The sequence below is a fragment of the Gymnodraco acuticeps genome, unplaced genomic scaffold (genome assembly GCF_902827175.1).
Source record: "Gymnodraco acuticeps unplaced genomic scaffold, fGymAcu1.1, whole genome shotgun sequence".
NCBI classification, from domain to species: Eukaryota; Metazoa; Chordata; class Actinopteri; order Perciformes; family Bathydraconidae; genus Gymnodraco; species Gymnodraco acuticeps.
Window position 1 is genome coordinate 296,170 of NW_022990834.1, and position 14,707 is coordinate 310,876.

The window sequence follows — 14,707 nt, forward strand, 5'->3', positions numbered from 1 at the left end:
CTTCTTCCAGCTCCGCTCTGAACAAATGGGCAGAACCTCGACCCACCCTGAACGCAGATTTAACCTCTGCACAATCTGCCTTCTCTTCAGTGGCGGCGCTAGGGGGTGGCTACTTGGGCTCAAGCCCCGGATGTTTTCTGAAAACCCCCGGATGTTTCACTTAAAAAATAAAAATAATAATTTAATTTAAAAAAAAAAAGTTTTATAACGTCTCGGGAGTAATGTGCAGTACCGGAGTCCACCAGAGAGGCAGTCACTGTGGGACATTAGCCTGCGTACTGCGTAGCCTGCCCTGAAGAAGAAGTGATCCTTCCTAGTGCCTGACGAGTTTTAAGCTAATAGCCTATACAGTTATGGATTTTAGAAAGTTATTGTCATCGAAGCAGCCGGCGCCACAAGCAGCAGCAGTATCAGCAGCTGACAACAATGTCATCACCAGCAGTCAAGAAATGGATGATGTTTCAGGTTTGTTAATCTAATGGTGATATACTCTGACTGAGTAAGAAGTGAAAAAGAGTGATGTAACGTTAATGTTATAGCTAGTAAACATGGAGTAACCACACTAAGTATACCTTATATGTTAGTATGTATACAGAACATGACTAAAAATTATCCTAAGATGTAACGTTAACCCTTCATACCTCAGTCTACTTTTAAGACACTAAAATAACGTATTCCAATTTGTATTTTGTTTTAGTACACATAACAACAGAACTGACAGGCAACCCTCTGAATCAGACTCCGATTGGCTGTGACTGCAACCACTCAGAGTGTCCGATTCAGAAACGTGACTCTTACACTCTTTACGTTACAAACAAAGATGGTGGATGAGAATATATCTATAAAACGATAAGCAATGCGCCAGAATCAAGGTGAGACTATCCGCATCCTTTAAAACTCTACGCACATTCGTTTCACCTTAATAACTAAATGACTATTTGAGTGAGTGAAGGCATTAGTTTGCTTCATTAAAGGGTGTTAATGAGTGTTCTCCAGTGCCTTGTCCGCTCTAAGGTGTTATTAAGGTAGGGTTCATGTTGCTCTCAAAGTGCACCAGATTGATGCTTTCAACTTCAATATTTAAAAATAAATCTTCCCGGGGGAGCATGCCCCCGGACCCCCGAGAGGAGGCGACGACCCCCCTAAAGGATGTTCGGTCCACCCCCCACTTATAAAAAATAGCACTGTACCCCTGCACCCCCCACACCCCCCCCCCCCTAACCCAACGACTCCAAGGCTAAGCCCCGGATCTCCTACAATCCTAAATCCGCCTCTGCTTATCTTGTTTATGCAATCAAACATTCCATCCATTCCTGCTTCCATCTTAAAACCTGCTCAGATTTTCACAAGTCTTACCAACATGATGTTTTCTGTAATTTGAGATGTTAGTTTAAATGATTCGTACAATGATATGTATTTTGACAAGTCTACTAGTATGTTTTATACCACTGTGCATTGATCTGGTTTTATGGTGAGTGTGATAGGCACAAGGACATGTTTTATTGCTGGTTGATTGTTATGTGTTCCTGCCCAGGGACTGCGGATAGAAATTAGCATTTAGCATCTCTTCTCTTTTTGAGTTTAATGTATTTGTATGCATGGTCCTTGTTCAATAATCAAGTATAATAATATAACAATGACCCACCCCCGCCTCCTCTACTGACTGATATCTACTCTGAGTGATATTGGAGTCAGACTCACCTTCAGGGTGTGGAAGGTCCTCAGGTTGAAGCAGCAGAGTTGTAGTTTCCTCTTTTCTCTCCTGTAGCTGAACTCAGAGGAAGTTGTTAGTTTGGTCTGAAGGTGAATCTGATCGTCTGGTTTTCAGTCCGTCTCTCTGAAGCGATGAAGTCTGCTGGGTGCTGTTTCCTCTCATGTAACTCAAGGAGTGTCTCGGTCCAAAGTGCAGATTCATTGCAGGATTAAAGGTTGTAGTGGAGAGTTAAACATTAACACATCATACGGTGAAGATTAATTAGAACGTAACCCACGCCCATAGACTATAAGCGTTTAATAAAAATAAAATAATTTATTTTTTTTTTATTTTTTTATTTTTTTTAATGACAATCAAACATGTGGGAAGAGGGTGGGCGGCGCCCCTAGCGCCCCTATGGGCCGGCCGCCACTGCCCATAGTACTACTACATTAAGCAGATGTATTGAATGTGTGTATGTTAAGTCAAAGTTTGATTTGATTGATTGCATTGACTTGTGCCTCATAAAAGATGTTAGTGAGAGTTTAAACCCATTCTTGAGCAGGGCGTGTATTTATTCCTGTACAGCCTTGCAGTGATCACCAACTGGCGGCCCGCGGGCCACATCCGGCCCGCCAGACATTCTCATCCGGCCCGCACGACGGGGGTGACTGTGGGGTTGACGGAGTGGTTACTGCGTTCGCCTCCCACCCATTTTATTTTTTTACAACGTCTCGTGAGTAAGGTGCAGTACCGGAGTCCAACAGAGAGGCAGCAGCTGCAGGACAGTAGACTGCGTACTGCGAAACCTTCCCTGCCTTGAACAAGAATCGATCCTTCGTTGTGAAGAGTCTGGTTAATGCGCTCCGCAGCACAGCAGCAGCCCCGCTGCGACAGAGTCCAACAGAGAGGCAGGAGCTGCGGGACAGTAGCCTAGAAGCAGGGTTGGGTTGTAACGGAATACATGTAACGGCGTTACGTAATCAGAATACAAAAATCAAGTAGGCTAACTGTATTCAGCTGGAGTTACATTTGAAAAACGAGTAATCTGATTACAGTTGCTTTCGTAAACCTGAAGTGAATACTTTTTGGAATTATTGGTGGAAAAGTTTCCTCACAAAATGTAATATTCATTACCGGCAGAGCTGTGTGCACACTGCACGGCGCTGCAGCATGTCAGTGAGCGAGAGAGATGCAGCGTGTCTGTGAGGCCCCGCCCCCGCACGCAGATGAGAGAGAGATCTCTTTTAAACTATATTGAAAGTTAGAAACGGAGATGGTTCGATACAATGTGCAAGATAACGTTTATGTAGAATTTCTTTATTGTCGAGATTATGACATTTATAACGGGATCAAATCAAAGTGAATGGCCTGCTGCTGCTGAATGCATGGGGCAAGTGACTGGAAACAGTTTTAAAAGTTATTACATCGTTTCAGATAATACATAATAATGATAATTCCTTCTATTTAGGGGCGCCTTTCAAAGCACCCAATGACACCTTACAATTCATAACATATTCCAAGGAAAGGTTTTAAGACAGTACAAAGAATGCAGTCTGGGTGATGTTTTTTATGTGGGGTGCGATGAGAGGGAGCTGTCCAGAATGACACCAAGATGTTGTGTTTGAGTTCTTGATAAGCCATTAAAACAGTAAAATATGTGTCTCCTGTTCACTAAAACATACCCATCTGTTATGGGAAAAGAAAGTATTCTAAAAGTAATCGGAATACATTTTTAAGACACGTAACTGTAACTGTATTCTGATTACTTTCAGAGCATGTATTCAGTAACTGATTACATTTACAAAGTAACCCTGCCTAGAAGTGATCCTTCGTTAGCGTGAAGAGTCTGCTAAGCTTGCGGTCCACAGTACCTGAGCGTGCTCCACTAGCACCCCCCCCCCACACTTCAAAATTCTGGGCTATATAAAAATCGCTGGCCCGCGATTGTGTCTATTGGATACATTTTGGCCCTTGGACAAATGTAGTTGGTGATCCGTGCCTTACAGGTTCAGCAATCAGCATGTTAGCGCTCCATCACGCCTTCTCCAGGCTCATTTAGTTATTAAAATCGAGCTGAGATTGTGGAGTTTGTGGGCCGCCATGTGTGGATAAATCAACCTTTGTCGACTCAGCGCGATCTTTGCAGAGGTGGCAAACGACATAGGGAGGCAAATTGAAACGGAAAGTGTTGACTCTTTGCTCTCAATTACACTTTAATGTCTCCTCTTTACTTTGGTGCCGGAGTGAATTCTTGAATCGGACAGCGTGCAGAATATAGATGCTATAAAAGGCTTTACTGTGTGTTTTTTTTAGCTCCAGGGTAATAAAAACATGTGGACTCACCTCACCTGCTCGCACATTGTTTGTCTGGCAGCTTTGTACAAATCTGCCATGGCTCTGACACTGTGTCTATATTATTCTGCAAATATGGAGGTTAATTACTGCGTGACTGACAGTTCGACGGCTTGGATGGACATGAAACTCTCCCGGTTTAAAAAACAGTACAAAAGCTGACGAACTGCTTTGGAAAACATCGGCTTTTTTGATAGAAAGGGGAAAGAAGGCCTGTGGATTATTAAAGGAAGAAGTTTCATATGTAAATAAATAAATGAATACATCCACTTGAGTAGCTTAAAACTCTTCGTTACGATGTCATAAGCGCCAAATGCAGTCTGAACCGTTAAGATCTGTGTCACACTCAAATGTGATCTCCGTTTTTTATGTAGGCCTACAGTTGACTTTTTTGCACTGTATCAAGTAAATAAACCTGTCCAGCCAACCTGGAAAATGTACCTGACAACATATTGATAGATGTCTTGTAATGCACTCTTGAGGAACCTGCGACCCAAGTTTTTCATTCAATGCAGAACTACACCGTAGTTGTGTGGGCCTATATGATATGTCAATAAACCTTAGAAAATCTTGAAATCTTGAAAGGGATGTGCAAAATAGTCATTATATACAGTCTTTAATGAACTATTAGTAGAGAATAACGAGTAATGAATATACTTTATAGGGATCCTATTAATATCTAATAATAAAAATAATGAAATTCAATAACATGCTTTAACCACTAGGTGTCCCTTTATATCAGCTGTGCACCTTTATGGTGTAAATACAGCCTATCTACCAATTGGATCACATATAAAAGTCAGCCGAATTAGTGTTGATACTGCAAGGAGACGTATTGTGTGAAAAGAAATGTAAGATGTTGTTTAATGGCTGATATATTTATGATCCACGTCACGTTTTCAGTTCCTCATGTTTGTCTAGAAGTCTTCTCATCAGGGCTCTATAAATACAGAACTACGGCAGATATGTAATATTTAATGCAGCCGAACCGTGTATTACAATGCCGTTATGTGATGACTTCCAAAGAGAAAAGCAAGCACACTCGGAATAAAGTATTATTGTATTTTTTTTTAAAATGTTTTCGGTCTGTTTCCGTTATTTGTTAATGACGATGTGCTGTGAGATGTGAGACTGGAATTGCACAGGGGAAAATAACGTATCTTTAGATGCGGATTTTGTTAAACTAATATGTTTGCGCTGTGGACCAACACTATACATTGACGGGGAAGGGGGTAGCAATAAAGATAACACCATTAAACTGTTACACAACATAACAGAAATAATATCGATAGCAGCGTCCCTAGCAACCACCTTGGTAACAATGAAAACGTTAAGGACGCCATTTCCTGAAGTAATCTTCGTAATAACTAGCAAACTAAAGATCATGTACATCCACTGCACACATAATCTGAAATAACAACTCATATTTCTCGCATCAAATGACATCAAAACGTATTTTAATGGCCAAACTAACTTTAAAATAGGCATTTTACACAGAGAATAAAACGAAGGTCGGCCATGTTTTTTTTTTTGTGCGGAGAGAAAGTTGAAGATCACGTGACATAGACGCCAGCCATTGGAATGAATGGTGAACAAAAACGTAGGGATCTTACCATTTCAGAGGCGTTTTTGTATAAATACTACGTCCTACGTTGTGGACCAACGTAGTTATTACACGTTTTGATGTGAGACTGGGTTGGGCCATTATATGCACATGAATATGCAGTTTCAGATTTAGCACATCTCCATTGATTTATTTTCAAATGGCTATAATATACTGTACTGTATATCTACCCAGCTAACCTTCCAAGAACACTTTTTCAGGCATAATAAGCAGTGGTTAAATAACTCAATGACAAGTACCTGATGTGTCATTGAATTCAAAACACCTATGAGTTACTACCTCTGTGGATCTATAGCAAATTGAATACTGAATCCATTCTCTTCAAACTCCAAAGTCATCTGAACTAGAGGGCAGTGGATCATTGATTTGTTGCTATGAAAACTGATTCATAAATAGACTCTGCAATCAATGCAGGGAGAGTGAAAGTCAAACAGTGGCTCCTGTGCAGAGAGAGCTGATAACTGAGGATTCCTAATATACGCTAAATCCTCCTGACTGCTTCTTCAGGTGCTTCCTCATCTCCATTTTAGTAATCATACTCCTTGCACTGGGCTTTCAATCTATCACAGGCTTGAATTAATGTACAGCTGTCTTTGTTCTTTCTGCCTCTGTGGGGTTACTGTTGCAGAAACATCCAAAGTGAGCATGCACAGAATGATTTATGGGTTTCATTTTGTATCTAACTTCCAGAAATCAGTCAATTTTATGCTGATGAATATACAGTTTCAGATTTAGCCTTGTACTTGTCTTGGCTGCTCTTCTTTTCTCTGTTTTTTAGATGCAGAAAATAAAATCCCATACTAAGATGAGTCCACATGACACTGTGTATATTAAAGGTCACCTATCATGCTATTTGTAGGCAATAGCAGAGGTCTCAGATATATACAAATATATGAAAAACATGTCTATGAAGTGTTTTGCTCCAAACACCAAACAGATCATTCTAGCCATGCCTCATATCCCTCTATTTCACTTCCTGTTTCTAAAGTGCTGATTTGGGTATAAAGCTTTAAAGAGGAGGGTCTGAGCTCATGCGGGACCCGGCAGCTACTGCCTAAACTAAATTCTGCCGTGATGAAACGCCATATCATGGATTATCAAGGATTCTTTCTGAAACAGTTTGGAGCTCAAAGGCTTTCTCTCTTGCCGGTTATACCACAAGGTGAGTTCCTTTTTACTTCCTGCTTCTTCACACACATGCTCTCCAGTACAGGTTAGCTCTGAGTGTTAGCGATGCTAATGTAAACACCGACCATATTACGTCCAAAACAGTCGGGCATTGTTTCTGATAGCAACGTTTCTGATTGGGCCGTGGGTCCACATTTCAGATATGACGTCATATCGGACGCAAATCTGGATCAGCTCCGTTGTTTCCCCGTTTTTAGAGATTTGGGTACGGAGGAAAAGAGAGAGGGTTTTATTTTCTGACGCTGCGTGAGTTCCCCGACACACGAGACACATGTTTATGTACAAAAGACATCATAAAGTGCATTTTGCATGATAGGTCCACTTTAAAGCATATTCTTATTTACCTTTTCCTAAACATTGGTATACTGTAGTCAAACATGGCTGTTACTTTAATTACATCTACATTGATTTCTTTAATATACTGTACTGTATATCTACCCAGCTAACCTTCCAAGTACACTTTTTTCCAGGCATAATAAGCAGTGGTTAAATAACTCAATGACAAGTACCTGGTGTGTCATTGAATTCAAACACCTATGAGTTACTGCCTCTGTGGATCTATAGCAAATTGAATACTGAATCCATTCTCTTCAAACTCCAAAGTCATCTGAACTAGCGGGCAGTGGATCATTGATTTGTTGCTATGAAAACTGATTCATAAATAGACTCTGCAATCAATGCAGGGAGAGTGAAAGTCAAACAGTGGCTCCTGTGCAGAGAGAGCTGATAACTGAGGATTCCTAATATACGCTAAATCCTCCTGACTGCTTCATCAGGTGCTTCCTCATCTCCATTTTAGTAATCATAGTCCTTGCACTGGGCTTTCAATCTATCCCAGACTTGAATTAATTAATTACAACTGAGGTTTAAAACTGATAGAGTGAGGAGCTGTCTTTGTTATTTCTGCCTCAGTGGGGTTACTGTTGCAGAAACATCCAAAGTGAGCATGCACAGACTGATTTATGGGTTTCATTTTGTATCTAACTTCCAGAAAAACTTGGCAAATGATTAAAAATCTCAATGGGACTCTCTTGTGAGGCTGGACTTTGGGAATCTTCACTTTGCAAAGAGTTAGCACTTCAGTAATGTGTGTGAGAAAGGACTTTTAGAGTTTATTGGATACAATCTGCAGGAGGAGTTTTAAAAAAGCTTAAAAATGGATTAGGTACGAGTCACGCACACATGTTCTGGTCTTGTCCGGTCTTACACTCTTATTGGACTGACATCTTTAGATCACTGTCAGAAATTACTGGAAAACCGGTCGCTCCTAATGCCATGACCGCACTGTTTGGTGTAACCCCACCCACATGGCCACTCTCTTCTCTGGAGACAGCCTTCATAGCCTTTGTTACTCTACTAGCCAGACGCCTGATATTGCTCATGTGGAAGTCTCCAACATCCCCTTCACACACCTCGTGGTTAAAAGAAGTCCTAGATTCAGCCAAACTCGAGACACTAAGGTGCATACTGAGGGGCTCCCTGGGGAAACTCCACAAGATGTGGAACCCCTTCTACAGGTGTATAGGGGAGCTGGACATGCCGGATGTCTCTGTTCAACAGGGTGGTGGACCTGCGGTGTTAAACTGATTAGTGGGCGGCTGACTGACCAACTAAGTGCTATGTTTTTATTTTATTTGATATACTTGGTATTTTTGTTCCATTTATACACATTATTTGATCTCTAAATTGCATTATGGTATTAATAATGGACTTAGACTCAGAGCCTTTAGATTCTGACTTTGTTTTTTTTGTCCTGTCGCAGTCCATTTTTTGTCCTGTCGGACTCAAATCACACTGTTGTCATCCTAACTTGTTTGCCAACTGCTATTGCGTTGTCTGTCTGGCTGTTTGTTGATAAAAAACTAAAATAAAAAGTTTAAAAGCTTAAACATGGATTAGGGTTCCTGCAAGAGGCTTTCTGGCTCGGCTCCACGGGTAGAAATGCCTATGGGTTACATAGTCCTACGTGAAAGTATAAATTAGAAGCTTTTAATTTGAAAACTGTGGGGGGCATGGCTTATGCATTTCTTTAACTCCATATTCTGGGACCCTTCTATTAGATTTATGTTTCAGCAGTGCTTATGCGTACGTTTTCAAGCATCCTAAAGACCCACAAAATGCATCCGAAGACTAAAAAATACAAATAAAAAAGACATCTTAAAATTTCAATAATTGCCCATTTTAGCATTTTGTGTCTTTTAAATTAATGTATTTTTTTGAGTTCTTGCAACAGGGTCCTCGTTAGTTAGAGACGTTGCACTTCTGCTGTAAGTTAACCTTATTTAGGGCTGTTTGGTCAAACAAATTAAGTGTTTTCTGAACAATATCATGCATTCTCAATCTAAATTACACATTCACAACAATTGTAAATATGCGGTAGTGTTTGGTGTCACAGCGTCTACTATTTCTCTGTCACTCCTTGTTATAATCGCACAAATTCAGTTTTCTGTATCCAGACAAAGTTAATACCTGACTTGTTAGTCCTCAAATCAGTGGGCTGAACATCTGCAATTCAGTCCCTGAACCCGTAGGCATATTTCTGTGGGGACTTCCCCCCTTTAAATTCTGTCTTTAACATTTTCTTCTTCACTTTTCGTTAACGTGTTTCACTGGAGACGTACACTGCACTGTTTTCGAACATTTCTGCATTAACGAACATGTGTGTGTGCTAGGGATGTGCATCTCCGTCACTGAGGCCGATGCGCATTTCGATACGTTGCCACGACACGATACATTAACGATACATTTGAAGCACCAGGCGATGCGATACGATACGATTCACCCCTGTTGCGATACAGTTCGATACGATTTGATTCAACCTGCACTCGCATCTTGAACGTTTATGCCGGTGCACCGATGTGAATCGGTGAATCTTAACATCCCTACTGTATGCTGAATGATGTCTTTCTTATTTCATCTGTGCAGTTTAACCTGTACATAGCTGAGCGCCTGCCAACTCTGGCTTCTTAGTTGTTCGTTCCTGAAAGTCCATCAAAGACTTCTCACATCTGGAGAAATGTGACACCGCTGACTGTCGGAGAAGATTCCCGTGAGACGTTAAAACAACCAGGTTTAGCAAACTGGGAACTGGGAATGTGTGCATGTGTGGAATAAATACGGGAGACGATATAAGGAACGATATGTATTAAAACAAACTCAACTCAACCAAAAGAGCTACCACAATGGGGTGTGTTAGTCAGTAAGATCAGTAGTTAGGTGTGGGTGTGTGGACATGGTGTGGTGCAAGGTGTTGAATGCCAAACGAAGACAAAGGTAAACCAACGCATACATAAGGTAGCTGCTCTCCAAACGAATCCTCCAACAGAGAGCGGGCGAAACTCTGGCTCGAGCCTTTCACTCCTCAGCTGCCGGCGACCAGGTGCGATCAATCAAGGCTGATGCGAACAAAGGGAGATTGTTAAAAGGACATACACACACAACAGGGAAAAGGCAGGGGTCGTCACACCACAGAAATCCAGACCCATGCAAAGGTGACTCTTTTCAGAATCGATGGTACCCAAAGGGATCTCCAGTTGCAGTGGAACAAGTGTTGGCGGCGTTTCGAGGATTTCATTCCTCTTGTGGACTTCTTCTCGGAGCCTCATATCATTTATCCTTCTTCCTTCCTGTCCGTTTACAGGAGTGTGAGGGCATACCAAATATTAACGACTGATTTGTTGTTCATCTGTTGTCAGAATAAACGGAGATCGGCTCTAATGATATGCTGACTCGGGTCTTATCCTTCCACAACTCAGACACTTCCAGTCGACACCTGTTACACACATACGGTGTCCGAAAGGTGACGCGCTACGACCGTCTGAAACATGTCCATGTCTTATTACATCATATTATCTCAACGTGCATTGCTGTACATTGCTAAAGGCTCTTTGAGCATGTTTTCTCTCACTGATCCTGATGTTATGTTAAATGTTTGTTGTTCATGTATTGTGTCTTGATATGTGTCTGTTGATGTTACACATGGAGCTGCAGTGATGCAAGTCACATTTCAGACTTGAGCGGACCATTAAAGTATCGCATCGTATTCTCTGACAGTGATACTGAGGGGTCACAGCTTCCATTGTTGCTTTTACTTCAGTCTAAAACAATAGATGACTTTCTGCTTTCCCTCACAATGACATGGAACATATCTGGATTAGGACAGATCCCCCGTGATCACCTTAAAAATCACCTGGTGTCAGTCTGAGAGCCCTGCATTGTGTCTGAGTGGCAGGTGTGTGTTATCTGAAGCTCTCTGTGTAATCAGACCCTGAAGAAATGCTCCATGATGCGTTCATGTTCCCTCAGCGGCGCGGGACATTCGAGAGCTTTTTTCTCCAGATCCTTTGTTTGAAGTTACATGACAAGCCTGTGGAGCTGCTGTCATATCAATATTAAAAAGTCATCAGTATTTGAATAAACGCTGCTGCTTAATACTGCATGGGGATCAGAGGGCCGCTGAATATTTCAGAGCAATCTGTCCCCAGCAGAGGTGTGAGGTAGTGGAGTACAAATACTTTGTTACTTTACTTAAGTACATTTTTCTTGTATCAGTACTTTACTCCACTACTTATTTTACTGACGACTTTTTGCTTTGACTTCTTACAGTTTGAACTCAAATACCTGTACTTTCTACTTCTCACATGTTGAACACAATACCTGTACTTTCTACTTCTTACATGTTGAACACAAATACCTGTACTTTCTACTTCTTACATGTTGAACACAAATACCTGTACTTTCTACTTCTTACATGTTGAACACAAATACCTGTACTTTCTACTTCTTACATGTTGAACTCAAATACCTGTACTTTCTACTTCTTACATGTTGAACATAAATACCTGTACTTTCTACTTCTTACATGTTGAACATAAATACCTGTACTTTCTACTTCTCACATGTTGAACACAAATACCTGTACTTTCTACTTCTTACATGTTGAACTCAAATACCTGTACTTTCTACTTCTCACATGTTGAACACAAATACCTGTACTTTCTACTTCTTACATGTTGAACACAAATACCTGTACTTTCTACTTCTTACATGTTGAACACAATACCTGTACTTTCTACTTCTTACATGTTGAACACAAATACCTGTACCTTCTACTTCTTACATGTTGAACACAAAATACCTGTACTTTCTACTTCTTACATGTTGAACTCAAATACCTGTACTTTCTACTTCTTACATGTTGAACACAAATACCTGTACTTTCTACTTCTTACATGTTGAACACAAATACCTGTACTTTCTACTTCTCACATGTTGAACCCAAATACCTGTACTTTCTACTTCTTACATGTTGAAACCCAAATACCTGTACATTCTACTTCTTACAATGTTGAACACAAATACCTGTACTTTCTACTTCTTACATGTTGTACCCCAATACCTGTACTTTCTACTTCTTACATGTTGAACTCCAAATACCTGTACTTTCTACTTCTTACATTGTTGAACATAAATACCTGTACTTTCTACTTCTGACATGTTGAACTCAAATACCTGTACTTTCTACTTCTTACATGTTGAACATAAATACCTGTACTTTCTACTTCTTACATGTTGTACCCAAATACCTGTACTTTCTACTTCTTACATGTTGAAACTCAAATACCTGTACTTTCTACTTCTTACATGTTGAACATCAAATACCTGTACTTTCTACTTCTTACATGTTGAACTCAAATACCTGTACTTTCTACTTCTTACATGTTTGAACTCAAATACCTGTACTTTCTACTTCTTACATGTTGAACATCAAATACCTGTACTTTCTACTTCTTACATGTTGAACATAAATACCTGTACTTTCTACTTCTTACATGTTGAACTCAAATACCTGTACTTTCTACTTCTTACATGTTGAACACAAATACCTGTACTTTCTACTTCTTACATGTTGAACTCAATACCTGTACTTTCTACTTCTTACATGTTGAACTCAAATACCTGTACTTTCTACTTCTTACATGTTGAACTCAAATACCTGTACTTTCTACTTCTTACATGTTGAACACAAATACCTGTACTTTCTACTTCTTACATGTTGAACATAAATACCTGTACTTTCTACTTCTTACATGTTGAACATAAATACCTGTACTTTCTACTTCTTACATGTTGAACATAAATACCTGTACTTTCTACTTCTTACATGTTGAACATAAATACCTGTACTTTCTACTTCTTACATGTTGAACATCAAATACCTGTACTTTCTACTTTCTTACATGTTGAACATAAATACCTGTACTTTCTACTTCTTACATGTTGAACATCAAATACCTGTACTTTCTACTTCTTACATGTTGAACCAAATACCTGTACTTTCTACTTCTTACATGTTGAACTCAAATACCTGTACTTTCTACTTTCTTACATGTTGAACACAAATACCTGTTCTTTCTACTTTCTACATGTTGAACATAAATACCTGTACTTTCTACTTCTTACATGTTGAACATCAAATACCTGTACTTTCTACTTCTTACATGTTGAACACAAATACCTGTACTTTCTACTTCTTACATGTTGAACTCAAATACCTGTACTTTCTACTTCTTACATGTTGAACCCAATACCTGTACTTTCTACTTCTTACATGTGAACACAAATACCTGTACTTTCTACTTCTTACATGTTGAACTCAAATACCTGTACTTCTACTTCTTACATGTTGAACACAAATCCTGTACTTTCTACTTACATGTTGAACACCTGTACTTCTACTTCTTACATGTTAACTCAATACCTGTACTTTCTACTTCTTACATGTTGAACTCAAATACCTGTACTTTCTACTTCTTACATGTTGAACTCAAATACCTGTACTTTCTACGTCTTACATGTTGAACATCAAATACCTGTACTTTCTACTTCTTACATGTTGAACATAAATACTGTACTTTCTACTTCTTACATGTTGAACATAAATACCCCTGGACTTTCTACTTCTTACATGTTGAACTCAAATACCTGTACTTTCTACGTCTTACATGTTGAACACAATACCTGTACTTTCTACTTCTTACATGTTGAACATCAAATACCTGTACTTTCTACTTCTTACATGTTGAACACAATACCTGTACTTTCTACTTCTTACATTTGAACACAAATACCTGTACTTTCTACTTCTTACATGTTGCTACAAATACCTGTACTTTCTACTTCTTACATGTTGAACTCAAATACCTGTACTTTCTACTTCTTACATGTTGAACACAAATACCTGTACTTTCTACTTCTTACATGTTGAACATAAATACCTGTACTTTCTACTTCTTACATGTTGAACATAAATACCTGTACTTTCTACTTCTTACATGTTGAAATAAATACCTGTACTTTCTACTTCTTACATGTTGAACATAAATACCTGTACTTTCTACTTCTTACATGTTGAACACTAAATACCTGTACTTTCTTACTTTCTACATGTTGAACACTAAATACCTGTGTACTTTCTCACTTCTTACATGTTGAACATAAATACCTGTACTTTCTACTTCTTACATGTTGAACATAAATACCTGTACTTTCTACTTCTTACATTTTGAACACAAATACCTGTACTTTCTACTTCTTACATGTTGAACTCAAATACCTGTACTTTCTACTTCTTACATGTTGTACCCAAATACCTGTACTTTCTACTTCTTACATCCATCCATCCATCCATCTTCTCCCGCTTATCCGGTCGGGTCGCGGGGGTAGCAGTTCCAGCAGAGAGCCCAAACTTTATTTTTCCCTGGCGACATCAACCAGCTCTGACTGGGGGATCCCAAGGCGTCCCAGGCCAGCGAAGAGATATAATCCCTCCACCTGGTCCTAGGTCT

At 39.6% G+C, this 14,707-nt stretch overlaps 1 pseudogene; it reads right to left on the minus strand.

Moving 5' to 3' along the window:
• The window catches only part of LOC117557206, a 5,268-nt pseudogene extending 3,329 nt beyond the window's left edge, over window positions 1–1,939 (minus strand).
• Window positions 1,940–14,707: the final 12,768 nt, after the last annotated feature.